General features: G+C 40.6%; 1 long non-coding RNA gene across 4 annotated transcripts in view; it reads right to left on the bottom strand.

Annotated features, from left to right (window-relative positions):
- Positions 1–26,231, bottom strand: part of LOC134758042 (uncharacterized) — a 79,883-nt gene that overhangs the window by 15,118 nt on the left and 38,534 nt on the right. Inside the window, exon 4 of one of the 4 annotated variants that reach the window (XR_010132791.1) lies at positions 9,272–9,526. The exons of 2 other annotated variants lie outside the window; for them this stretch is intronic. This is a non-coding gene — a long non-coding RNA (uncharacterized lncRNA). Of the gene's footprint in view, positions 1–9,271; positions 9,527–23,953; positions 24,355–26,231 lie in introns of those variants that run through there. One more of the 4 variants, XR_010132793.1, reaches the window with a different exon arrangement.

The following is a 26,231-nucleotide window of genomic DNA, read 5'->3' on the forward strand; positions in this document are numbered from 1 at the left end:
CTCCTCTAAAACTTCTAGTTTCCAATCACATACTTTCATACTAAACAGGAGGGAAATTGGTTTTACTATAAGCAACAAATCATGTGTTGATCATAACATCAGGCCAAGAGGAACTTCTGGTCACTGAAATTTCATAAAACTACAGGGAGGCACTGCAAATGCAGAAGAAACAGAGGTCTGAGATAGGAAAATCTACACATCCAAAGAAAGAAACACTCAAGCAGTCTTTTTTCATCACTTTTCTCCTGGCCTGTGTGCAACGGTATCAGCTGCTGTTTATGCCCTGTCCAATATCCCACCTATCCCAGCCCACCTAAGTTCCACAGCACTGGAGATGCCTTCCAACCCCTCAAGTGCCTAGTGTCTCTCTTCTTTTCTGCCTCCTGCATGCAAGGAACTTGGAGTAGGGGGCTGCAATTAACACCACTGGGGGCAAGTTCTCCACAAATTACATGGGAAGCAGCCTTGCCTTCCTCTAGTGGGAAGAATTTGCAGCATCTTCCATGCAGTCTCCTAGAGGGTCCCAGTGCGGTGCAGCCCTAGCTGTCCACGCAGTAACCATTCATTAGCATACTCTACATGGACTTTTCTCCTTTCCCTGCCTCATTCTCCTCTGTCCTCAACTGGTCTTCCTGGGATCGCTCCCCAGATAAATTATGTGCATCCAAGTCCTTGTTTCAGGGTCTGAAAGAAAAGAATCAAACTAGACACAAGATAAGACTAAAAACTAACTCAATGATATACTTTGATTGCAATTAACCTTATTTTTCTTAATGCTAATTATAAAGTATTCCTATATATTGTCATGGCAGAACGATGGACCAGCTAAAATCCTGGATACCTGTATAGGAACCTGTAACAGGATGGTAAAATGAGCACCCAGGATACTGAGCGTCACATTTAAGGTGAAGTGCTGGACTAGCATAGGAAATGCTCAGAACATGTTTAGGACATTTCTAGGAGTTATATAAAACTGGTTCCAAGACTCTTGGCCACTTTCCCATTTGTTGTTGACGTTTAAGAGGTCACAAGCTGGAAAAGAGAAAGAGGATCTCTTTGGAGAGAACTGTTGATATATTATGATTCCTCCCTACTTCTGCCCTCATATCCATCAGAGATAAGCACGTAGGTTTACAAGCCCCTACATCAAACCTAGTGAGAGGACATCAAGGAGCACTCCTGAGGAAGTTGGCCTAAGTCCCTTGGAGTCTGCAGTGTCTGTGGATCATGGAGGGGTTTGTCAAGCCAAAGCATGGGGAGTGTTTCTATGGACGAAGTGGGAGGCAAAGGGGAGAGACAATTTAAATAGACTTGGCCCACAAGATCCACCTGGAGACAGATGGAAGCTGGAGGGACCTACACTCACAGGGCTCTAGGGGAGAGACTCACATGGCCAGCAGAGGAGCTATTTATCTGCAGCTGAGAGGCTGCCAGAAATGTGAGGCCAGTCTCTGAAGACCCACAGAAGCCCCACGAAGCCGTCAAGGGAAACACCCCTGCCTCTCATTCTACCTCCCTACGTCCTCACGTCTACATTCACCCACCCTCCACCCTCAAAGATACAGACACACTTCCTGGGAAGCTAACAAGCTTGACAGGAAAGGGTAGAAAAGACATAGTGTGACTTCTGGGCCCCAAATAAGCCCATATCAGCACACAAGGGAAGCTTTAATTTAAGAACTTTTTTTTTTTTTTTTGAGTTGGAGTCTCCCTCTGTTGCCCAGGCTGGAGTGCAGTGGCGCGATCTCGGCTCACTCCTCCCGGGTTCACGCCATTCTCCTGCCTCAGCCTCCCGAGTACCTGGGACTACAGGCACCCACCACCATGCCCAGCTAATTTTTTGTATTTTTAGTAGAGACAGGGTTTCACCATGTTAGCCAGGATGGTCTCGATCCCCTGACCTTGTGATCCGCCTGCCTCGGCCTCCCAAAGTGCTGGAATTACAGGCGTGAGCCATGGCACCCGGCCAATTTAAGAAGTTTAAGAAGAAATGTGAATGGAGTTTCCTGGATGAAATTAGTGTTTGAATTGTGGACTCAGTGGACCACCTTCCTCCATGTTGGGAGGCAGGGAGCATCATTTAATCTGCTGGGGGTCTGAATAGAACAGAAAGGAAGAGGAAGGAGAAATTCCTCTCTTTTCCTTCCCACCAGGCTGTTTGAGCTGGGACCTCAATATTCTCCTGCTCTTGGACTAGAATTTACAGCACTGGCTCCCCTGGTACTCAGGCCTTTGGGTTTGGACTAGAATTACACCACAGTTTTTCCTGGTTCTCCAGCCTGCAGATGGCTGAATGTGGAACTTCTCAGCCTCCATAATAATGTGAGCCAATTTCTCACAATAAATTGTCTGTCTGTCTATCTACCTATCTATCTATCTATCTATCTATCTATCTATCTATCTATCTATCTATCTATCTATCTATCTATATTTTGTTTCTCTGAAGAACCCTGACCAATACAAAGCCATAATCCCACAATGTACAGATAAGGATGTATATAGAGATAAGGACTGTGAATAAGGTCATAAGAATGTGGCTCTAATCTGATAGAGCTGGTACCCTTGTAAAAGATGAAGAGACACCAGAGCATGAGCGCTCTCTCTCTCTCTTTCTGTCTACTATGTGAGAACACAGTGAGAAGGTGACCATCTACAAGATAGGAAGAGGGCTCTCACCAGGAATTTAATTGTATGGCAACTTGATCTTGGACTTCCCAGCCTCCAGAACTATAAGAAATAAAATTTTTTTTCAGTCATCCCACCTGTGATATTTTGTCATAGAAGCCCACTATTACACACATATAAATGTACAGAAAGGGTGGATGGACATAGGCACTGGTTCACAGAGAAAATACAGTCAAAAGACAAAGCCCAGAAGCACCCATGTAGCATTATCCAGGGCAGGGAGTGCCTAGCAGATAGGTATTTCAATCTGCTTGAAAAGAATGTCCTTTTCAAGGATGAGTGTATCTTGCTGTCAAGATTCATAACATCAACCATCATTTATCCAATTAGCCTCATTTGCAGGAATCCCAGACTTCGTGATTAGGTGGCTTCCAGGAAGCATTTTTCTAAAGACTCTAGGAAGCTGCCATAAGGCCCCAGTTATCTTGGCAGTGTTGTCTCTTATTGTAAATGAATAAATCAACATCAGCCTTGTGTGGACTTTGAACTTGAGACCCTACTTTTGAGAAGATCAAAGTGCTGAGAAGACAATGTTCCCATAATACTACAACTGCATTGACCCACCTATTAGCATCTGCATCCATAATCACTGTCTTCCCTCCTGCGGTATATTGCGAAGATGGCAACAAATTCTTCCATGCCCTATAGTTGTGTAAATTTGCGGTTTCTCCCATCAAGAAGGAGAGTCAACTGGACATGGTGGTGCATGCCTGTAGTCCTGGCTACCAAGAGGCTGAGACGGGAGGATCACTTGAACCCAGGAGTTCAAGGCTGCAGTGAGCAGCCACTTGATCATGCCACTGTACAGGATAAATGTTAATTCTTCCTTCACCACCAATCACATCTTACTACTTTCTTTGCCTCCTCCTGGGTTTACATGACCATCAGTTCCCCCCTCAGTTACCACAAGTGGCCTCCTAACTAATCCCCCTGCTTTCACCCTTGCCCCCTCTAATCTGTTCTCAACATAGCAGTCCAGTGATCTTTTAGTAAAGTCATGTCATGTCACTGCTCTGCTCAGAACCTTCCCATGGTTCTCTGTTTCTCTCAAAGTCTTCACAGTGACCTCAATGACCTCCAAAGCCCTGTTCTATCTGCTTCACTCCCATTACATCTCTGACCTTGCTTTTGGTCTCTCTTACTTACACTTACTCCACATCAACCACATCAGTCTTCCTGATGTTCCTGGGACAAACCAGGATGCTCTCCCCTTAGGGTTTTGGCCCTGGCCATCCCCCTTGCTGGAGTACTCATCCCCAGATGTGAAAATGCCTAGCTCCCTCATCTCCTTTAAGTCTCTGCTCAACTGTCACTTTCTCCATACATCTATACCAGTCACCCTATTTAAATTATAATCCACAAAGAAATCCCAGTCCTCATGCTATGCTTTATTTTTATTTTTTGTTTCCATAGTACTTACTCTCTTTTAACATCATATACAACTTATTAGGTTTGATACGTATTCCTCTGCCCCCACTAGAATGTTAGCTACACAAGGGTAAGGATCTGTATCTGTTTTGTTCACTGACAATCTCATGTGCCTAGAACAGTGGATAGAACACAAATGAGACACTTAGTAAATGTTTGTTGAATGGCTAAGTTAGTGCTTGAATAATGGAGATAAATGAATGTGGAATCTCCATGCTCATCTCTAATTTTCCATCTCCAAAGATTCAGAAAGGAGCATAGGCCTTAGACAATGGGGCTTTCCCCACCGTCTGCAGTATCACATAATACCTGTAAGTATTTATCATGAATACCAACCAATGCCTGTTAAGGTACATGTTTCTGGATTAATACTTTTAATTCAAGATATCCTCACTTGGGACAATGAAGGTGCATGCTGATAGGAGAGAATCCGATTTTAAAAATAAATGTATTAAATATCTATAACTTAAGGATGAGAAGAAAAGGATTTTCATAATCCCCTTCCAAAAACAGAGGGATTCTTTGCTTTAACAACTCCCTCCCATAAAAAAGAAGTCTTGCTTTTTAAACATGGAACTTCTCCCAAAACTGATTAGAATTAGACTCACTTTATAAATATTTACATGTACTGTTTTTCAGAAATATGACTACTACGTTAAGGGAAGGAAGAACAAACAGTTATCTCTGCAGCTGAATTTCTCATGAAGTCCAGAGGGCAGGTTTTATGAGCCATCCCAGCATTTCTATGATTTAAGTTTGAAGCAAGCAGATGTAGCCATCATAGGAAAATGTCATTCCTCTTGGAGGAAGAAGCTGGATGAGTGAGTCTGGAATCGGGTTTGCAATCTCCACTAACCAAACACATAGCAGCACTTCTATGATGCTTTTATGCCTAGTGGGCTCATAAGCTCTTATAAGGTAGAATTAAGGAGTTCCTTAGAAAAAGCCTGTTTAAGAGGAACACTTTTACACTGTTGGTGGGACTGTAAACTAGTTCAACCATTGTGGAAGTCAGTGTGGTGATTCCTCAGGGATCTAGAACTAGAAATACCATTTGACCCAGCCATCCATTACTGGGTATATACCCAAAGGATTATAAATCATGCTGCTATAAAGACACATGCAGACGTATGTTTATTGGGGCACTATTCACAATAGCAAAGACTTGGAACCAACCCAAATGTCCAACAATGATAGACTGGAGTAAGAAAATGTGGCACATATACACCATGGAATACTATGCAGCCATAAAAAATGATGAGTTCATGTCCTTTGTAGGGACATGGATGAAGCTGGAAACCATCATTCTCAGCAAACTATCGCAAGGACAAAAAACCAAACACTGCATGTTCTCACTCATAGGTGGGAACTGAACAATGAGAACACATGGACACAGGAAGGGAAACATCACACACCGGGGCTTGTTGTGGGGTGGGGGGAGGGGGGAGGAATAGCATTAGGAGATATACCTAATGTTAAATGACGAGTTAATGGGTGCAGCACACCAACATGGCACATGTATACATATGTAACTAACCTGCACGTTGTGCACATGTACCCTAAAACTTAAAGTATAATAATAATTTTAAAAAGCCTATTTAAGGATAATTATTCCTGGGAAAAGTCTACTTAACATGAATCCACTTAAATGGGAAGCAACATTTTACAGCAAATAATGGAGGTAAGGGAGAGTGTAGATTGAAGCTTTAGCTTTAAAAGAACTAAAAATTATAATACTACGTTTGTTTTCTTTTACATGTAACCACTTTTGATTATCATTGCAACTATAGATGAATTCTTAGGACAGGAAGTTGAATCAAGACTCATTTTGGTGTGCTTTTTTTCTAAAAAACAAAATTGTAAGGTGGCAAAATATGGCATCCATCATTTCTCATTTGACCTTCATATCAAGATTTTAAAGAAGGTAAATTTTGCAAAATAATCAAGGACTTCACTTTTCTCCAGGACCTCTCCTAACCCTTTGAATTTCTAATTATCCCCTTTTGAAGACTCTATTATGTCATCATCTTTGTTAATTTTCTCTTCTTCAACTGTAATCAGACAAACTCTGCCAGACCCTCATTTCTTGGAGGCATTCTAATAATTATTCCATCAGTCCTCCTCCATTGCTTTCATTATCTTAGTGAAATCCTTCATGTTTGTGAGATTGGCAGTTTCACCTTGCAATTTGTCAGCATAATAATCACAGTAAAAACACCTGGCAATAATAGTGGGTGGGAGCAGATGCCAGTGTTAAGCCGGAGGGAGGTGTGAGTGGAGACTAGCTTTATAAGGTTCTGTTAGTGAACATTTCGTGTTGGGATGACCTTTGCTTCCCAACTTATAATTATAGGTACTCCAATAGTAAATACTCTGAAAATGAGGTTCCCCTGCACTCAAAAACAGGAATTAGCATTGCAGGTTCTTGGTGAAAGTACTAATTGGAAGAAGTGTGATGATGGATATAGCACCTGGAAAGGTGATCAGCTGTAACCTATGCATGCTGGCTGAGGAACTGACCAATACCCCCTCAGGCTTGGCTCCCAGCTCCTGTAGGTTAGAGCCCTAAAATGTGGTCAACACCTGAAGCTAGAATACTGAAAAGATAAAGTAACACAAGTATCTGCTTTGTAGCTACTGCCATCTAGTGACTTTAAGCTTCATTTCCAATTTGATGTTTGTTAACATCGTAACCAACTCTAGGGGGCAATACATTGCATGTAGTCTGTGACTTGGATGGCTTAGCTTAGCTTTGTAAGAGCTGACAAGACTTAAAATCCTTTCCCCCTGTTGGGAGTCTGTTCGGAGGTCTTTGATTTGTGTCTGGGTTGGTGTGGACTGGGTAGAGCTTGGTTTTACAAGTCCTCAAGGTATGCATGATGATTCACTCTTGGAATAAGGCTGTTCTTTCATCTCCTGACTTTGCACACGTTCTTTACATTGCTGACCTACTCTCCAGCTTCTCTTCCACTCAATCAGCAAACTGTTCTTAAAAATCAAATTCAAATATACCCTCTAGAAGGCCGTTCTCAACTCCCCCCTCCCCAAACTTGTTCTCACTTTCTTCTGTGCTTTTAGATCAAGTTTTACTCAGTTCTGTTACATTTACCACATGCAACTTAATTATTTAATAGTCCCTTTCTTCCTCTAAACTCAAGATTTTGGGATGCAACTGTTATGGTTTGATCTTATTAGCATGTATTTCATTCACTACCTAGCACGTTGAAGATAATCACTGAACATTTATTAAATTAATTTTTTTAAATACCATGATTGGCTGGGTGCAGTGGCTCACTCCTGTAATTTCAGCACTTTGGGAGGCCAAGGCGGGTGGATCACTTGAGGCCAGGAGTTTGAGACCAGCCTGAGTAACATGGCGAAACCTTGTCTCTACTGAAAATACAAAAAATAGCTGGGCATGGTGGCGTGCGCCTACAATCCCAGCTACTCAGGTGGCTGAGGCATGAGAATTGCTTGAACCTGGGAGGCAGAGGTTGCAGTGAGCCATGATCATGTTACTGCACTCCAGCCTGAGTGACAGAGCAAGACTCTTGTCTCAAAAAACAAAAACAAAAACAAAATCCATGATTATGCCAAATGGTTCTTGGTTTCACCAAGGTTACATTAACCTCCTAAACTCATTTTTTTAGTGAGGTAAAATTCACCATTTTAACCATCTGAAAGTGTACAATTCAGTGGCTTTTGATATATTCACAATATTGTGCAACCATCACCACTTTATAATTCCAGAACATTTTTATCACCCCTCAAAAAAAACTCCATATCTGTTACAAAGCTGATCTCCATTCTCTCCAGTCCCCAGCCCTTGGCAATCACTAAACTACTTTCTGTCTCTATGAATCTGCCTACTCTGGGCAAATAAATACGATTATATAATATGTGGTCTTTTGGCTTCTTTCACTCAGCAAAATGTTTCTTTTCCAAGGTTTATCCATGTTGTAGCATGTATCCGTATGTCATTCCTTTTTATGGCCAAATAATATTCTATTGGATGTATATAACACATTTTGTTTATCCATTCATCAGTTGATGGACATTTGGATTGTTTCTACTTCTACATCTATGTTTTCTTCTAAGAGTTTTATAGTTTTACTTCTTACTTTTACGTCTTTCATCCATTTTGAATTAATTTTGGATTGTTTCTACTTCTACATCTATGTTTTCTTCTAAGAGTTTTACAGTTTTACTTCTTACTTTTACATCTTTCATCCATTTTGAATTAATTTTTGTGTATGGCGTGAAGTAGGGGCCCAACTTTATTCTTTTGTATGTAGCTATCTAGTTGTTACCAGCAGCATTTGTTTAAAAAAAACAAAAAACAAACAAACAAACAAACAAAACACTATTACTGGCCGGGCGCAGTGGCTCACGCCTGTAATCCCAGCACTTTGGGAGGCCGAGGTGGGCGAATCACGAGGTCAGGAGGTCGAGACCATCCTGGCTAACATGGTGAAACCCCGTCTCTACTAAAAAAATACAAAAAATTAGCTGGGCGTGGTGGCGGGCGCCTGTAGTCCCAGCTACTCAGGAGGCTGAGGCAGGAGAATGGCATAAACCCGGGAGGCAGAGCTTGCAGTGAGCCGAGATGACGCCACTGCACTTCAGCCTGGGCGACAGAGTGAGACTCCTTCTCAAAAAAAAAACAAAAAAAACCTATTATTATTTCCCCATTGAATCATCTTGGCACACTTGTCAGAAATCAATTGACCATAGATGTATGAGTTTATTTGTGGACTCTCAATTCTATTCCATTCAGCTATACATCTATCTTTATGCCAGTACCAAACTGTTTGATTACTGTAGTTTATAATAACTTTTGAAATTTGGCCAGTGATTCCTAACCTGAAAAGTTCAAACAAGTCTAAATGAGAAACAAATATTGTGATTTATTTTGTCTATAATATGACCCACAACCAGTGCTTTAATAAATTCTCCTTACATGAGCTTTGTGCAAATGGACTATGTTTGTGAAGTAAAAAGAGCTGAGTTTCACCACCTTGAATGATTTATACAAGCAAAAGGCCAAAGGCAAAAAGGAACAGGAAAACATACACAGTCCAGGAATTTGCTGGCTTCTAAGAAGGGATTTGTATTTCTACAAGTTTTGTAACTGAAGGTTCAAAACCATTTTACCCAGATCACACAAACCATGGAGGCTCCAACTGACATCAAGGGTATGTAAGATGTGAGGAGACAGATGTAGTACAATTCTTCACCCTTCCCTGTATCCATACCCTTTGCCATGTGGCTTTGCAGTTTCTCGCACTCCTTGATTTTGGATTTGGCTTTGTGACTTGCTTTGGCCAGTGGAACAAAGTAGAAGTCATAGTATGTTGGTTGCAAACCTTAAATGCTCTTCTGTAATTTTGTTTGCTTTCTTGAACCTCTGCCTCTGCCAAAGAGAAACATACTTGCGTTAGCCTGCTTGGCCAGGAGAAGGATAGGAGACCCATGGAGTCAAGCTGAACTGCTGCAGCTAAGTTCAGTCTAAATCAGCCAACAAGATCATATTCTTGTTCTTTTTTAGGAACTTAATTTAGAAAATTAAAAGTTGTTTATTACAGTGTTTTGCCTACCCAACTAGTAGGGAGTAAACTTATTTAGTCTTTGTAGAAAATACTTCTTTTTTAACTTTTATTTTAGATTCAGAGGTACATGTGAAGGTTTGTTATATAGATAAAACCATGTCATGGGAATTTGTTGTACAGATTATTCAATCACCCAGGTATGAAGTCCAGTACCGAATAGCTATTATTTCTTCTCCTCTCCCTCTTCCCACCCTCCATCCTCAAGTAGACCCCAGTGTCTATTGTTTTTCTTCTTTGTGTTCATAAGTTCTCATCATTTAGCTTCCACTTATAGGTGAGAACATGCAGTATTTGGTTTTCTGTTTCTGCATTAGTTTACTAGGGATAATGCCCTCCAGCTCCATCCACATTTCTGCAAAAGACATGATCTCATTCCTTTTTAGGACTGCATAGTATCCCATGATGTATATGTACCAGATTTTCTTTATCCAATCTGTCATTGATGGGCATTTGGGTTGATTCCATATCTTTGTTATTGTGAACAGTGCTGCAATGAACATCTGCATGTATGTGTCTTTATGGTAGAATGATTTATATTCCTCTGGGTCTGTACCCACTAATGGGATTGCTGGGTTGAATGGTAGTTCTACTTTTAGCTCTTTGAGGAATCACCATACGGATTTCCACAATGGTTGAACTAATTTACACTCCCACTAACAGTGTATGTGTTCCCTTTTCTCCACAACCTCACCAGCATCTGTTCTTTTTTTACTTTTTAGTAATAGCCATTCTGACTGGTGTGAGATGGTATCTCATTGTGGTTTTTATTTACATTTCTTTAATGATCTGTGATATTAAACTTTTCTTCATATGCTTGTGGGCCACATGTATGTCTTCTTTTGAAAAGTGTCTGTTCATGTCCTTTGCCCACTTTTTAATGGGTTTTTTTTTCTTGTCAATTTGTTTAAGTTCCTTATAGATGCTGGATATTAGATCTTTGTCAGATGCATAGTTTGCCAATATTTTCTGCTATTCTGTAGGTTGTTTACTCTGTTGATGGTTTGTCTTGCTATGATGAAGCTCTTAAGCTTAATTAGATCCCACTTGTCAAATTTTGCTTTTGTTGCAATTGCTTTTGGTGTCTTTGTCATGAAATCTTTCCCTATTCCTATGTCCAGGATGGTATTGCCTAGGTTGTCTGCCAGGGTTTTTATAGTTTTGGGTTTTACATTTAAGTCTTTAATCCATCTTGAGTTGATTTTTGTATATGGTGTAAGGAAGGGGTCCAGCTTCAGTCTTCTGCATATGGCCAGCCAGTTATCCCAGCATCATTTATTGAATAGGGAGTCTTTCTCTCAATCCTTACTTTTGTCAGCTTTGTCAAAAAACAGATTGTTGTAGGTGTGCGGCCTTATTTCTGGGCTCTTTATTCTGTTCCGCTGGTCTGTGTGCCTGTTTTTGTACTGGTACCATGCTATTTTGGTTACTGTAGCCCTGTAGTATAGTTTGAAGTTGGGTAATGTGACACCTCCAGCTTTCTTCCTTTTACTTAGGATTGTCTTGAGTATTTGGGCTCTTTTTTTATTCCATATGAATTTTAAAATAGTTTTTTTCTAGTTCTGTGAAGAATGTAATTGGTAGTTTGATAGGAATAGCATTGAATCTGTAAATTGCTTTGGGCAGTATGGCCATTTTAATGATATTGACTCTTCTTATCCATGAGCAGGGAATGTTTTTTTTTCCCATTTGTTTGTGTCTTCTCTGATTTCTTTGTGCAGTGTTTTGTAATTTTCATTGTACAGAATATGAAAATATCTTTATTTTGCCCTCACACTTTAATTATATGTAGAATTCCAGGTTGACAATTTTTTCTTTCCACTCTTCATAGATATAATTCTATGTCTTCTGCTTCAGTCTCATGTGATACTGTAGCAGGAAGAGCTGCAGACAAAACCTCTCAGACACCGAATTGTAGAAGGAAGGGCTTTATTCAGCTGGGAACATCAGCAAGCTACTGCCTTAAAATCCGAGCTCCCTGAGTGAGCAATTCCTGTCCCTTTTAAGGGCTCACAACTCTAAGGATTTCACATGAAAGGGTCGTGTTTGATTTGAACAAGCAAGGGGTACGTGACAGGGGCTGCATGCACTGGTGGTCAGAGAGAAACAGAACAGGGCAGGGAGTTTCACAGTGTTCTTCTATACAGTGTCTGGAATCTATGAATAACATCGGTTTTTAAGTTATGAGTTGATTTTTAACTACTGGATTTAGGCCAGGCAGGCCCAGGCCTGGTTTCAGGCCTGGCGCCGGGCTGCCTGTCTTTGGCTTTACTTCCTTGTTGTTTCTTCTAAAACAGGTACTGAGTATAAAACAGTATAAAACAATATGAGAGGGTCTCTCTCTTCCCTCAATACAGGGCTCTGAGAAAAATCTGCCATTCTGTACTAGGATCTCCCCAGACATTGGCAAGTGACTGCAACCCCTGAGAGGGGTAACAAAGCTATCTCAGGGACCAACCTCTTTCCTTTCCTACCTCTGGCTTCGCATAATGAGCCCAATTCTAGTCTCCTACCACGTGTGAAAGTGTTTGTGGCTCCCATTCCTGCAAAGGCATTAAGTTTTGGCTCAAAGTGCCCATTTACAGTCCTGGTTCCCCAAGGACCATGTGACTTCAGCCCTTGTTTGCCATGTGGGCTGTCTTTTTGCTTCACATAAACTTTCCATTAACTTCTAGATCAACTATCCATATTTTTTTATTTTAAAATATTGTCTTATTCATTTTTACATATTTGGAGCAAAGGAGAAAGCATTTGGCATGTGCTCACTCTGAGGCTTTGAACAAAACCCTCAATCAGTATTTAAACATAACAATGAGCTTTACTGATTTTTTCCCCTCATTCTGCTTCCTGCCTCCCACTACCTCTCGGATTTGTTTTTTGTTTTTTTTTGTTTTGTTTTGTTTTTCTTACCTGAGTACATACTTTAATAATTCCTTCAGAGAAAGTCCAGAGTACTGAGATTTCTAAATCATTATTTTTAAGAAAATAGTTCTCTTTCATCTTCAATGTTGAATGACAGTTTAGCTTGGTATATGTTTCTAAATATAAAGTAATTTTCTCTCAGTACTTTGAAAATTCTGCTGTATTGTCTTTTTTGTTCAATGTTTTTGATAAGAAGGCTTATGACAATCTGATTATCATTCCTTATTATGTAATACGTGTTTTGTCTAAAAGATTTTAGGATTTTTCCCTTTATCCTTTACATTCTGATATTCACTATGAAGTCCACACATGGCCTTTGCTTAGTGTTGCATTGTGCATTGTGTTTATCAACATATTTGATCTTTCAGTGCTTCAAGTGACAACCTAAACAACTAATCAATATCTGGGAATGAAAGAACCTTCTCTTGAGAATCTGACCAGCCCAAGAAGTCCCAATGATACCAACATAAAGGATTCCTTGAAAATAGCCCAGCCAGATCATTCTATGATAAAGCCCACATCTGATGCTCAATCAGGGTTTGCATGCCCCACCATTATATAACCAATCAAGAATCAACAGACATCTGAGAGCTTTTTTATGAAAGATGGAGACAAACCAACCAATAGATAAAAGCAATCTTGAGGAAACAGATTCTGAAAGGAGGAAAAAAAAAAAAAAGAAGAAGAAAACATATTATCGAAGTCTTCAGGGTACTTAGAGAAAATGTTGCAGCCATGAAACTACTTCAGCACAGTGGTTCTTGCCTGTAATCCCTAGCACTTTAGGAGGCCAAGGTGGGAGGATTGCTTGAGCCCAGGGATTCAAGTTTATAGCAAGCCATGATTGTACCACTGCACTCCATCCTGGGTGACAGAGTAAGACCCTGTCTCAGAAAAACCAAAACCAAACCAAACCTAAATAAACAAACGGGAGCATTCAGAGGACTTTAATGTCACTAAAAGAAAAAATTTTTAATTCAATAGAAAAATTGAAAAATAAAATTGAGAAAATTGTACAAAAGTAGAACAAAAATAAACAAGACATAGAAAAAAAGTGGTGGTGGAGAGAGGATCTGAACAGTAGTTTCATAGAGAGAGAAAAAAAGAAGAATTTAAGTGAAACTATTATCAAAGGAAAAATTCAAGAAATTTTCCCAAAATGGAAAAACATGAATTTCCAGATTAAAAAGACCTAGGAAATGCCCAGTACACTGGACTCATACCAAGACATATCACTGGGAGATTTTAGAACGCTGGGAAGAAAGAGAAAATACTTGTGATATAATAAGAAATATACGTAAAAGAGCAACTCAAAGTACTCTAAAAAAATTTTAAACAATTTTTTAAAGAAATGTCCATTTTATCTTCAACCCCTGTTCCTGGCACAAAGCTCCTAAAACCCTTGTAATTTCCTGAGTGATAGGAGCACCTTTTGTTATAACATTGGGTCTTAGTCCCCGGTTCCTGACATAAGAGCCTCTATGACCTTTGGAATCTCCAGAGTGATAGGAGAGTCTTTTTTCATGTTAATAAGATGACTGGTGGCTGGGTTCCCTGGATAGCCTCAGGATAGGGTCTGGTTGCCAGAAAGACTGAGGCATTTTAGGAGGGGAAAGGGGCTGGAGATTGAGCTATTCACCAATGGCAATAATTTATCAGTTATGCCTACATAAAGGAAACTCCATAAAAACCCTAAATAACACTTAAAAAAGTTTCCAGGTTGGGGAATACATCATTGTGCCAGGAGGCACATCCCAAATCCATCGGGAAAGGAGCTCCTGCACGCAGGACCATTTCAGACCTTGCCCTATGTACCTCTTCATCTGGCCATTAGTTTGTATTCTTTATAATAAACAAGTAAGTGTAGGTAAAGTGTTTTCCTGAGTTCTGAAAGACATTGTAGCAAATTATCAAACCTGAGGAGAAGGTCATGGAAACCCCAGATATGTAGCAAAGTTGGAGAGAAGTGTGGATGCCCTAAACACCCAATACTTGCAACTGGCATCTGAAATTGGGGGCAGTCTTATGGGACTGAGCCCTTAATCTATGGGGTCTGCATTAACTCTGGACAGTTAGTGTCAGAAGTGAATTAAATTGTAGGACACCCAGTTGGTGTCCAGAGAGAAGTGGAGAATTGCTCGGTGTGGGAAATCTACACATTTGGTGTCAGAAGTGTTTTGAATAGAGGCACAAGTTTTTATTTTAATACTAAAAGTTCTCTGAATGTAGAGTAACAGGATCAGTAATCACAATGGCTTTTGACTTCTCAATAGCAACATTGGGGTCTAAAAGATAATGGAGTAATTCATTCAAAATAATAATGGAAAATCATTTCCAAATTATTATATTAATTCAGCCAAACTCTCAATCAAGTATGAGAGGAGAATAAAGTCATTTTCAGACATGCAAGGTCTGAAAAAATGTGTCCCCAGGCATCATTTCACAGAAAGCTACCGCAGGATATATTCCACCAGAACAAGAAAGAGGAAGCCTTAGGATATGGGAAGAGTATATAGCATAGAAGAGAAATCAAGAGAATCCTCTGGATTTTGGTGAAAGGAGACACCTGGATAACTGCTGAGCACCAGATATAGACGGAAACCATTTCAAATGGAGCAGTCAGAAAGATCCAGAAGGAAGTCCTTTTTGAAAGATTAAATTACTAGAACATCCAATGCATCTAAATATATTTGGAGCTGGGCACGGTGGCTCATGCCTGTAATCCCAGCACTTTGAGAGGCCGAGGTGGGTGGATCACCTGAGGTCAGAACTTTGAGACCTGCCTGGCCAACATGGTGAAACCCCATCTCTACTAAAATACAAGGGTGGGTGTGGTGGCACGTGCCTGTAGTCCCAGCTACTCAGGAGGCTGAGACAGGAGAATAACTTGAACCCAGGAGGCAGAGTTGCAGTGAGCCAAGATTGTACCATTGCATTCCAGCCTGGGCAACAGAGCAAGACTCCATCTCAAAAAAAAAAAAAAAAAGTATGTATATATATTTGGACCAGTAATTCCCAAAGTCAGGTCCAGTGGCCCTAGGGGTCCCTGAAATCTTATTAGATAATTTGCAAGGTCAAAGCTATTTATGTAATAATACTAGATATTATTTTTCTTTTTCAATCTCCTTCTCTCATAAGTATACAAAAAAGTTTTCCAGAGGCTACATGGCATGTGCTATTACAACAGATTGAATGAAAAAGCAGATATGAGAAGTCAGCTGTCTTCCAAGAAGCCAAACATTAAAGAGATTTGAAAATATGTAAAATAATATCATTCTTATTATATTTGTTTTGTTTTAGAAAACATAGTTACATTTCATGAAAAATGTTATGTTAACATAAAATACGTTTAGTATTTTAATGTATTAATACATAGATTTTATTACTGGTAAGTTTTAATTTCAAATATGATAAATGTAGTGGATATGACCCATATAATCAAAAGCTCTTTGGTCGTCTGATCCTGCTCATGCAAAAATAAAAAGTGCATATATATATGTGTGTGTCTATATATATATATATATATAAAGCTCTTTAGGATTCTCCATCATATTAAGAGTGGAAAGGGCTCTTGAGACCAGAAAGTTTGAGAATTGCTGATTCAGAAAACTAACAGAGATTTAGGTTGAATTTTTGTTAGGTAGACCAAAGCAAACAAACAATTATAAATTCCAGAGAAAATAGAAAGTTGAACAGAAAACGAAAACTAAGCATAGCATACTAGATGGCTCAGCTGAGAAAAGCGTGTACGCAGTCTTTTAAAAATATTTTTTATTTTTATTTTTTGAGACAGGGTCTTGTTTTGTCACCCAGGCTGGAGTGCAGTAGCATGATTATAGCTCACTGCAGCCTTGACCTCTAGAACTCAAGTGATCCTCCCACCTCAGTCTCCTGAGTAGCTGGGACTACAGGTGTGCACCATCACGCTCAGCTAATTTTTTTTTTTTTTTTTTTTTTTGGTAAGGATAGGGGTCTCATTATGTTGCCCAGGCTGATCTCGAACTCCTGGGCTCAAGCTATCCTCCTACCTCAGCATCTCAAAGTGCTGGAATTACAGGTATGAGCCACTGTGCCCAGCCAGGGCATGTACATAGCCATATTAATGTAAAATGATATTGTCTAATCAAAGGTATGACATAACTATATTAGATACTAGGGGCAAGTCTAGTTAAAGGGAAGTTGTCAAAAAAGAGCTAAATTCTCATCTTCCATAGTGAGAAGTCAACAGATAATAACTAATTCTAAAAAGAAGGTTTTAAAAATAAGCATGTCATTTAGAGATATGAAAATAAATCCTAAAAAACCCACAAATAAAAGTGGAAGTAGTGGCCTCTAAAAGGGGGAAATGAAGAGGGAGATGGCATTTTCCCAACAAGTCCTGTGGAATTATTTGACTCTAATTATGTATAATTTTGTTAAAGATGAAAGCTGAAAATAGAAAAAATTTAGTACAAACAGAAGTTTTAGTATTTTTCTTTTTTTTTTCTTTCTTTTTTTTTTTTTATTATACTTTAAGTTTTAGGGTACATGTGCACATTGTGCAGGTTAGTTACATATGTATACATGTGCCATGCTGGTGCGCTGCACCCACTAACTTGTCATCTAGCATTAGGTATATGTCCCAATGCTATCCCTCCCCCCTCCCCCAACCCCACAACAGTCCCCAGAGTGTGATATTCCCCTTCCTGTGTCCATGTGATCTCATTGTTCAATTCCCACCTATGAGTGAGAATATGCGGTGTTTGGTTTTTTGTTCTTGCGATAGTTTACTGAGAATGATGGTTTCCAATTTCATCCATGTCCCTACAAAGGACATGAACTCATCATTTTTTATGGCTGCATAGTATTCCATGGTGTATATGTGCCACATTTTCTTAATCCAGTCTATCATTGTTGGACATTTGGGTTGGTTCCAAGTCTTTGCTATTGTGAATAATGCCGCAATAAACATACGTGTGCATGTGTCTTTATAGCAGCATGATTTATAGTCCTTTGGGTATATACCCAGTAATGGGATGGCTGGGTCAAATGGTATTTCTAGTTCTAGATCCCTGAGGAATCGCCACACTGACTTCCACAATGGTTGAACTAGTTTACAGTCCCACCAACAGTGTAAAAGTGTTCCTATTTCTCCACATCCTCTCCAGCACCTGTTGTTTCCTGACTTTTTAATGATTGCTATTCTAACTGGTGTGAGATGATATCTCATAGTGGTTTTGATTTGCATTTCTCTGATGGCCAGTGATGATGAGCATTTTTTCATGTGTTTTTTGGCTGCATAAATGTCTTCTTTTGAGAAGTGTCTGTTCATGTCCTTTGCCCACTTTTTGATGGGGTTGTTTGTTTTTTTCTTGTAAATTTGTTTGAGTTCATTGTAGATTCTGGATATTAGCCCTTTGTCAGATGAGTAGGTTGCGAAAATTTTCTCCCATGTTGTAGGTTGCCTGTTCACTCTGATGGTAGTTTCTTTTGCTGTGCAGAAGCTCTTTAGTTTAATTAGATCCCATTTGTCAATTTTGGCTTTTGTTGCCATTGCTTTTGGTGTTTTGGACATGAAGTCCTTGCCCACGCCTATGTCCTGAATGGTAATGCCTAGGTTTTCTTCTAGGGTTTTTATGGTTTTAGGTCTAACGTTTAAATCTTTAATCCATCTTGAATTGATTTTGGTATGAGGTGTAAGGAAGGGATCCAGTTTCAGCTTTCTACATATGGCTAGCCAGTTTTCCCAGCACCATTTATTAAATAGGGAATCCTTTCCCCATTGCTTGTTTTTCTCAGGTTTGTCAAAGATCAGATAGTTGTAGGTATGCGGCGTTATTTCTGAGGGCTCTGTTCTGTTCCATTGATCTGTATCTCTGTTTTGGTACCAGTACCATGCTGTTTTTGTTACTGTAGCCTTGTAGTATAGTTTGAAGTCAGGTAGTGTGATGCCTCCAGCTTTGTTCTTTTGGCTTAGGATTGACTTGGCAATGCGGGCTCTTTTTTGGTTCCATATGAACTTTAAAGTAGTTTTTTCCAATTCTGTGAAGAAAGTCATTGGTAGCTTGATGGGGATGGCATTGAATCTGTAAATGACCTTGGGCAGTATGGCCATTTTCACGATATTGATTCTTCCTACCCATGAGCATGGAATGTTCTTCCATTTGTTTGTATCCTCTTTTATTTCCTTGAGCAGTGGTTTGTAGTTCTCCTTGAAGAGGTCCTTCACATCCCTTGTAAGTTGGATTCCTAGGTATTTTATTCTCTTTGAAGCAATTGTGAATGGGAGTTCACTCATGATTTGGCTCTCTGTTTGTCTGTTGTTGTTGTATAAGAATGCTTGTGATTTTTGTACATTGATTTTGTATCCTGAGACTTTGCTGAAGTTGCTTATCAGCTTAAGGAGATTTTGGGCTGAGACAATGGGGTTTTCTAGATAAACAATCATGTCGTCTGCAAACAGGGACAATTTGACTTCCTCTTTTCCTAATTGAATACCCTTTATTTCCTTCTCCTGCCTGATTGCCCTGGCCAGAACTTCCAACACTATGTTGAATAGGAGCGGTGAGAGAGGGCATCCCTGTCTTGTGCCAGTTTTCAAAGGGAATGCTTCCAGTTTTTGCCCATTCAGTATGATATTGGCTGTGGGTTTGTCATAGATAGCTCTTATTATTTTGAAATACGTCCCATCAATACCTAATTTATTGAGAGTTTTTAGCATGAAGGGTTGTTGAATTTTGTCAAAGGCTTTTTCTGCATCTATTGAGATAATCATGTGGTTTTTATCTTTGGCTCTGTTTATATGCTGGATTACATTTATTGATTTGCGTATATTGAACCAGCCTTGCATCCCAGGGATGAAGCCCACTTGATCATGGTGGATAAGCTTTTTGATGTGCTGCTGGATTCGGTTTGCCAGTATTTTATTGAGGATTTTTGCATCAATGTTCATCAAGGATATTGGTCTAAAATTCTCTTTTTTGGTTGTGTCTCTGCCCAGCTTTGGTATCAGAATGATGCTGGCCTCATAAAATGAGTTAGGGAGGATTCCCTCTTTTTCTATTGATTGGAATAGTTTCAGAAGGAATGGTACCAGTTCCTCCTTGTACCTCTGGTAGAATTCGGCTGTGAATCCGTCTGGTCCTGGACTCTTTTTGGTTGGTAAACTATTGATTATTGCCACAATTTCAGCTCCTGTTATTGGTCTATTCAGAGATTCAACTTCTTCCTGGTTTAGTCTTGGGAGAGTGTATGTGTCGAGGAATTTATCCATTTCTTCTAGATTTTCTAGTTTATTTGCATAGAGGTGTTTGTAGTATTCTCTGATGGTAGTTTGTATTTCTGTGGGATCGGTGGTGATATCCCCTTTATCATTTTTTATTGTGTCTATTTGATTCTTCTCTCTTTTTTTATTAGTCTTGCTAGCGGTCTATCAATTTTGTGGATCCTTTCAAAAAACCAGCTCCTGGATTCATTGATTTTTTGAAGGGTTTTTTGTGTCTCTATTTCCTTCAGTTCTGCTCTGATTTTAGTTATTTCTTGCCTTCTGCTAGCTTTTGAATGTGTTTGCTCTTGCTTTTCTAGTTCTTTTAATTGTGATGTTAGGGTGTCAATTTTGGATCTTTCCTGCTTTCTCTTGTGGGCATTTAGTGCTATAAATTTCCCTCTACACACTGCTTTGAATGCATCCCAGAGATTCTGGTATGTTGTGTCTTTGTTCTCGTTGGTTTCAAAGAACATCTTTATTTCTGCCTTCATTTCGTTATGTACCCAGTAGTCATTCAGGAGCAGGTTGTTCAGTTTCCATGTAGTTGAGCGGCTTTGAGTGAGATTTTTAATCCTGAGTTCTAGTTTGATTGCACTGTGGTCTGAGAGATAGTTTGTTATAATTTCTGTTCTTTTACATTTGCTGAGGAGCGCTTTACTTCCAACTATGTGGTCAATTTTGGAATAGGTGTGGTGTGGTGCTGAAAAAAATGTATATTCTGTTGATTTGGGGTGGAGAGTTCTGTAGATGTCTATTAGGTCCGCTTGGTGCAGAGCTGAGTTCAATTCCTGGGTATCCTTGTTGACTTTCTGTCTCGTTGATCTGTCTAATGTTGACAGTGGGGTGTTAAAGTCTCCCATTATTAATGTGTGGGAGTCTAAGTCTCTTTGTAGGTCACTCAGGACTTGCTTTATGAATCTGGGTGCTCCTGTATTGGGTGCATATATATTTAGGATAGTTAGCTCCTCTTGTTGAATTGATCCCTTTACCATTATGTAATGGCCTTCTTTGTCTCTTTTGATCTTTGTTGGTTTAAAGTCTGTTTTGTCAGAGACTAGGATTGCAACCCCTGCCTTTTTTTGTTTTCCATTTGCTTGGTAGATCTTCCTCCGTCCTTTTATTTTGAGCCTATGTGTGTCTCTGCACGTGAGATGGGTTTCCTGAATACAGCACACTGATGGGTCTTGACTCTTTATCCAACTTGCCAGTCTGTGTCTTTTAATTGGAGAATTTAGTCCATTTACATTTAAAGTTAATATTGTTATGTGTGAATTTGATCCTGTCATTATGATGTTAGCTGGTGATTTTGCTCATTAGTTGATGCAGTTTCTTCCTAGTCTCGATGGTCTTTATATTTTGGCATGATTTTGCAGCGGCTGGTACCGGTTGTTCCTTTCCATGTTTAGCGCTTCCTTCAGGAGCTCTTTTAGGGCAGGCCTGGTGGTGACAAAATCTCTCAGCATTTGCTTGTCTGTAAAGTATTTTATTCCTCCTTCACTTATGAAGCTTAGTTTGGCTGGATATGAAATTCTGGGTTGAAAATTCTTTTCTTTAAGAATGTTGAATATTGGCCCCCACTCTCTTCTGGCTTGTAGGGTTTCTGCCGAGAAATCCGCTGTTAGTCTGATGGGCTTCCCTTTGAGGGTAACCCGACCTTTCTCTCTGGCTGCCCTTAACATTTTTTCCTTCATTTCAACTTTGGTGAATCTGACAATTATGTGTCTTGGAGTTGCTCTTCTCGAGGAGTATCTTTGTGGCGTTCTCTGTATTTCCTGAATCTGAATGTTGGCCTGCCTTGCTAGATTGGGGAAGTTCTCCTGGATAATATCCTGTAGAGTGTTTTCCAACTTGGTTCCATTCTCCGCATCACTTTCAGCTACACCAATCAGACGTAGATTTGGTCTTTTCACATAGTCCCATATTTCTTGGAGGCTTTGCTCATTTCTTTTTATTCTTTTTTCTCTAGACTTCCCTTCTCGCTTCATTTCATTCATTTCATCTTCCATTGCTGATACCCTTTCTTCCAGTTGATCGCATCGGCTCCTGAGGCTTCTGCATTCTTCACGTAGTTCTCGAGCCTTGGTTTTCAGCTCCATCAGCTCCTTTAAGCACTTCTCTGTATTGGTTATTCTAGTTATACATTCGTCTAAATTTTTTTCAAAGTTTTCAACTTCTTTGCCTTTGGTTTGAATGTCCTCCCGTAGCTCAGAGTAATTTGATCGTCTGAAGCCTTCTTCTCTCAGCTCGTCAAAATCATTCTCCATCCAGCTTTGTTCCGTTGCTGGTGAGGGACTGCATTCCTTTGGAGGAGGAGAGGTGCTCTGCGTTTTAGAGTTTCCAGTTTTTCTGTTCTGTTTTTTCCCCATCTTTGTGGTTTTATCTACTTTTGGTCTTTGATGATGGTGATGTACAGATGGGTTTTCAGTGTGGATGTCCTTTCTGTTTGTTAGTTTTCCTTCTAACAGACAGGACCCTCAGCTGCAGGTGTGTTGGAATACCCTGCCGTGTGAGATGTCAGTGTGCCCCTGCTGGGGGGTGCCTCCCAGTTAGGCTGCTCGGGGGTCAGGGGTCAGGGACCCACTTGAGGAGGCAGTCTGCCTGTTCTCAGATCTCCAGCTGCGTGCTGGGAGAACCACTGCTCTCTTCAAAGCTGTCAGACAGGGACATTTAAGTCTGCAGAGGTTACTGCTGTCTTTTTGTTTGTCTGTGCCCTGCCCCCAGAGGTGGAGCCTACAGAGGCAGGCAAGCCTCCTTGAGCTGTGGTGGGCTCCACCCAGTTCGAGCTTCCCGGCTGCTTTGTTTACCTAAGCAAGCCTGGGCAATGGCGGGCGCCCCTCCCCCAGCCTCGCTGCCGCCTTGCAGTTTGATCTCAGACTGCTGTGCTAGCAATCAGCGAGATTCCGTGGGCGTAGGACCCTCCGAGTCAGGTGTGGGATAGTCTCGTGGTGCGCCGTTTTTTAAGCCGGTCTGAAAAGCGCAATATTCGGGTGGGAGTGACCCGATTTTCCAGGTGCGTCCGTCACCCCTTTCTTTGACTCGGAAAGGGAACTCCCTGACCCCTTGCGCTTCCCAGGTGAGGCAATGCCTCGCCCTGCTTCGGCTCGCGCACGGTGCGCGCACCCACTGGCCTGCGCCCACTGTCTGGCACTCCCTAGTGAGATGAACCCGGTACCTCAGATGGAAATGCAGAAATCACCCGTCTTCTGCGTCGCTCACGCTGGGAGCTGTAGACCGGAGCTGTTCCTATTCGGCCATCTTGGCTCCTCCCTTCTTTTCTTTTTTTTTTTTTTTTTTTTTTTTTTTGAGACAGAGTTTCGCTTTGTTCCCCAAGCTGGAGTGCAGTGGCGCATCTCTGCTCACTGCAAGCTCCACCTCCTGGGTTCACGCCATTCTCCTGCCTCAGCCTCCCAAGTAGCTGGGACTACAGGCACCCGCCACCACACTCGGCTAATTTTTTGTATTTTTAGTAGAGATGGGGTTTCACTCTGTTAGCCAGGATGGTCTTGATCTCCTGACCTCATGATCCACCCGCCTCGGCCTCCCAAAGTGCTGGGATTACAGGCTCACGTGAGCCACCACTCCCAGCCCATGAGCCACCCTGCCCAGCCTAATATTTCTTTTTTCTTGACTTTACAATAGATAAATTCATGAGATAGCAGCTAAATTTTTTGATTCAGAGACCACCGCAGTAAATTTGGGATTTTAAATTTTGATTTGAGAAATGGAAGACTGTATAATACATGTTTCCAAACTGGGGGGTGGAACATAAGAGAATCACAAGGGTGGGATTGCTGAGGAGGGGTGTGTGTGGTTTGAAGAAAAACTGCTGTTCATTGAAGAACCATTAATATTTAGAAGAAACAGTGAATTCAGAATCAAGAGAGCGGACTGTGGTTCCAGCTCTGCCACTTACTCCCCTTGTTGCCGAACCAAACCTAGGGTCTGCTTGCCTGGCGCAGCATAGCCAAACATTAACACTGAGGTTTTGCAGCAAGAGAAAGGAGGGCATTTATTTGCAGGGTGCCAAGCAAGGAGACTCAGGCAGCTATGCTTAAGACCCGACCTCCCTGATGGTTTACAGAAAGGGTTTTTAAATGCAGGGGTAAATTTCAGGAAAGTAGAAGTTACAGGCAAAATTATAAATTGATACATGAAGGTTATACACTGGTTTGGCCTAAAAAGGTGGGATATATTTAAGCGAGGGCTTAAAGGCCATAGGTGGATTCAAAGATTCTCTGATTTGCAATTGGTTCACGAAGTAAGGCTTTGCCTAAAAACTTGGGGTCAGCAGAAAGGAATGTTAAGTTCTGGCCTGCAGGCGTGTCCTTCTCCAGGGCCCTCAGGAAGAAATTTAGAACAAAGAACAGTGGTCAGAGTTTGGTCCTCAGTTCCCTTTTATCTGAGGTCTACGTGCCAGCAGATGGCATTTTCCATTTGGTGGAGGTCCAGGTTTCCGAAAAAACAACTCTGAAAAAGGACATATGATAAGATATTATCTTTAGTTTCTATAGGGAACCAAATATCTTGTGGTTCTAACTTCCCAGTCTACTGTTTTAAGCTAACTTTTTGCTTATCAGGTTGCTCATTTATTTCTCAAGGCTAGCTAGATGCCTGGAAGTCCCCTTGAAGGAGCTCAAGATTTTCCTATACTTCCATGGTTGGGGGCGGCGGGTTCCTAAAAATGGTCCCTGCTCTGTCTCATCCTAACCAAGTCACTTGCTCTCAATTTCCTGTTAAATAAGAGGAGTGCACTTGATAGTTACTCAGATTACAATTAAGTCAAAAAATTATTGTATGTTCTACCAATAATATTCTGAATTACAAAAAACAGGTCAGACTGATCTGGACAAGGAAACTCTCTTATCTTTAAAATAGAAATAAAAACATTTTAGAAAAGAAAAATAATATTTTATTTGGGCTTTGAGATTTACAAATTAAATAATATGAAATTCTGGGGCCAGGAGCAGTGGCTCATGCCTGTAATCTCAGCACTTTGGGAGGCCAAGGTGAGCAGATCACCTGAGGTCGGAAGTTCGAGACCAGACTGACCAACATGGAGAAACCCCTTCTCTACTAAAAATACAAAATTAGCCAGGCATGGTGGCTCATGCCTGTAATCCCAGCTACTTGGGAGGCTGAGGCAGGAGAATCGCTTGAACCTGGGAGGCAGAGGTTGCAGTGAGTTGAGATTGCGCCATTGCACTCCAGCCTGGGCAACAAGAGTGAAACTCCATCTCAAAAAGAAAAGGAAAGAAATTCTGTTGATTGAATAAACTTGGTGTACTGGATTAGCTCCTTCCTTCCTTCCTTGCTCTTTCTTTCTTTCTTTCTCTCTCTCTTTCTCTCTTTTTTTTTTTTTTTTTGACAGAATCTTGTTCTGTTGCCCAGGCTGGAGTGCAGTGATGCTATCTTGGCTCACTGAAGGCTCCACCTCCCAGGTTCAAGCAATTCTCCTGCCTCAGCCTCCCAAGCAGCTGGGACTACAGGCATGTGCCACCGTACCCAGCTAATTTTTGTATTAGAGACAGGGTTTCACCATGTTGGCCAGGCTGGTCTCAAACTCCTGACTTCAAGTGATCCACCTGCCTTGGCCTCCCAAAGTGCTGGGATTACAGGCGTGAGCCACTGTGCTCGGCCTGGATCATTTTCTTTACATGAAAACTCCATAGCAGTTTTTCTTTGAGCTCCTTTCCAATAACTTCCTTGCTTCATAAATTCTACTTAAGATGTTGTTTTCTCTTCCTGATCTCTATGTGGGCAGAAAAAAGATAGCAATGCTTACGTAATAAGTGATTATGCTCATCTTTGACTTTTTCTTATGTTCATTTCTACAGTTTCTACTGCAATTATTTTTTTTAACTGAGGATGGCTAAAAAATGTACCTCCAGCTAGAGTTTATAAATGCAAGATAAATGCTTGATGAGCTGCTATTAGAGGTTCCTGAAAATAAATACCAGGTGGCAGTTTGCACTGTTCATCAAAGAGCATTAACAGAGATGAGAGGGTGGCATACTTTTTTATTTTAAAAAACAACCAAATGAAAAAAAGTCATCAATAATGCTACCACTTAGAGATAATGATCTTTAGCAAATTACATCATTAATAGTGTCTTCCAATCCTTTTTCTTGGCGGTATAACAAACTAAGTGATCCAGAAACACATTTTACATGCTTAGTTCACACAAACTTTCACATACATAAAATTTGTATATGCCATAGTTGGAGCTATGCAGGAGATCCAGTCCCTGCTGGAGATGATGCTAGGACACAGAAAAAGAGGAAGAAATTCTCTGGCTTCTGCCTTTCTTTTTTTTTTTTTTTTTTTTTCCAGTCTCCCAGTAGTGC

Source organism: Gorilla gorilla, chromosome 2 (genome assembly GCF_029281585.2).
Source record: "Gorilla gorilla gorilla isolate KB3781 chromosome 2, NHGRI_mGorGor1-v2.1_pri, whole genome shotgun sequence".
NCBI classification, from domain to species: Eukaryota; Metazoa; Chordata; class Mammalia; order Primates; family Hominidae; genus Gorilla; species Gorilla gorilla.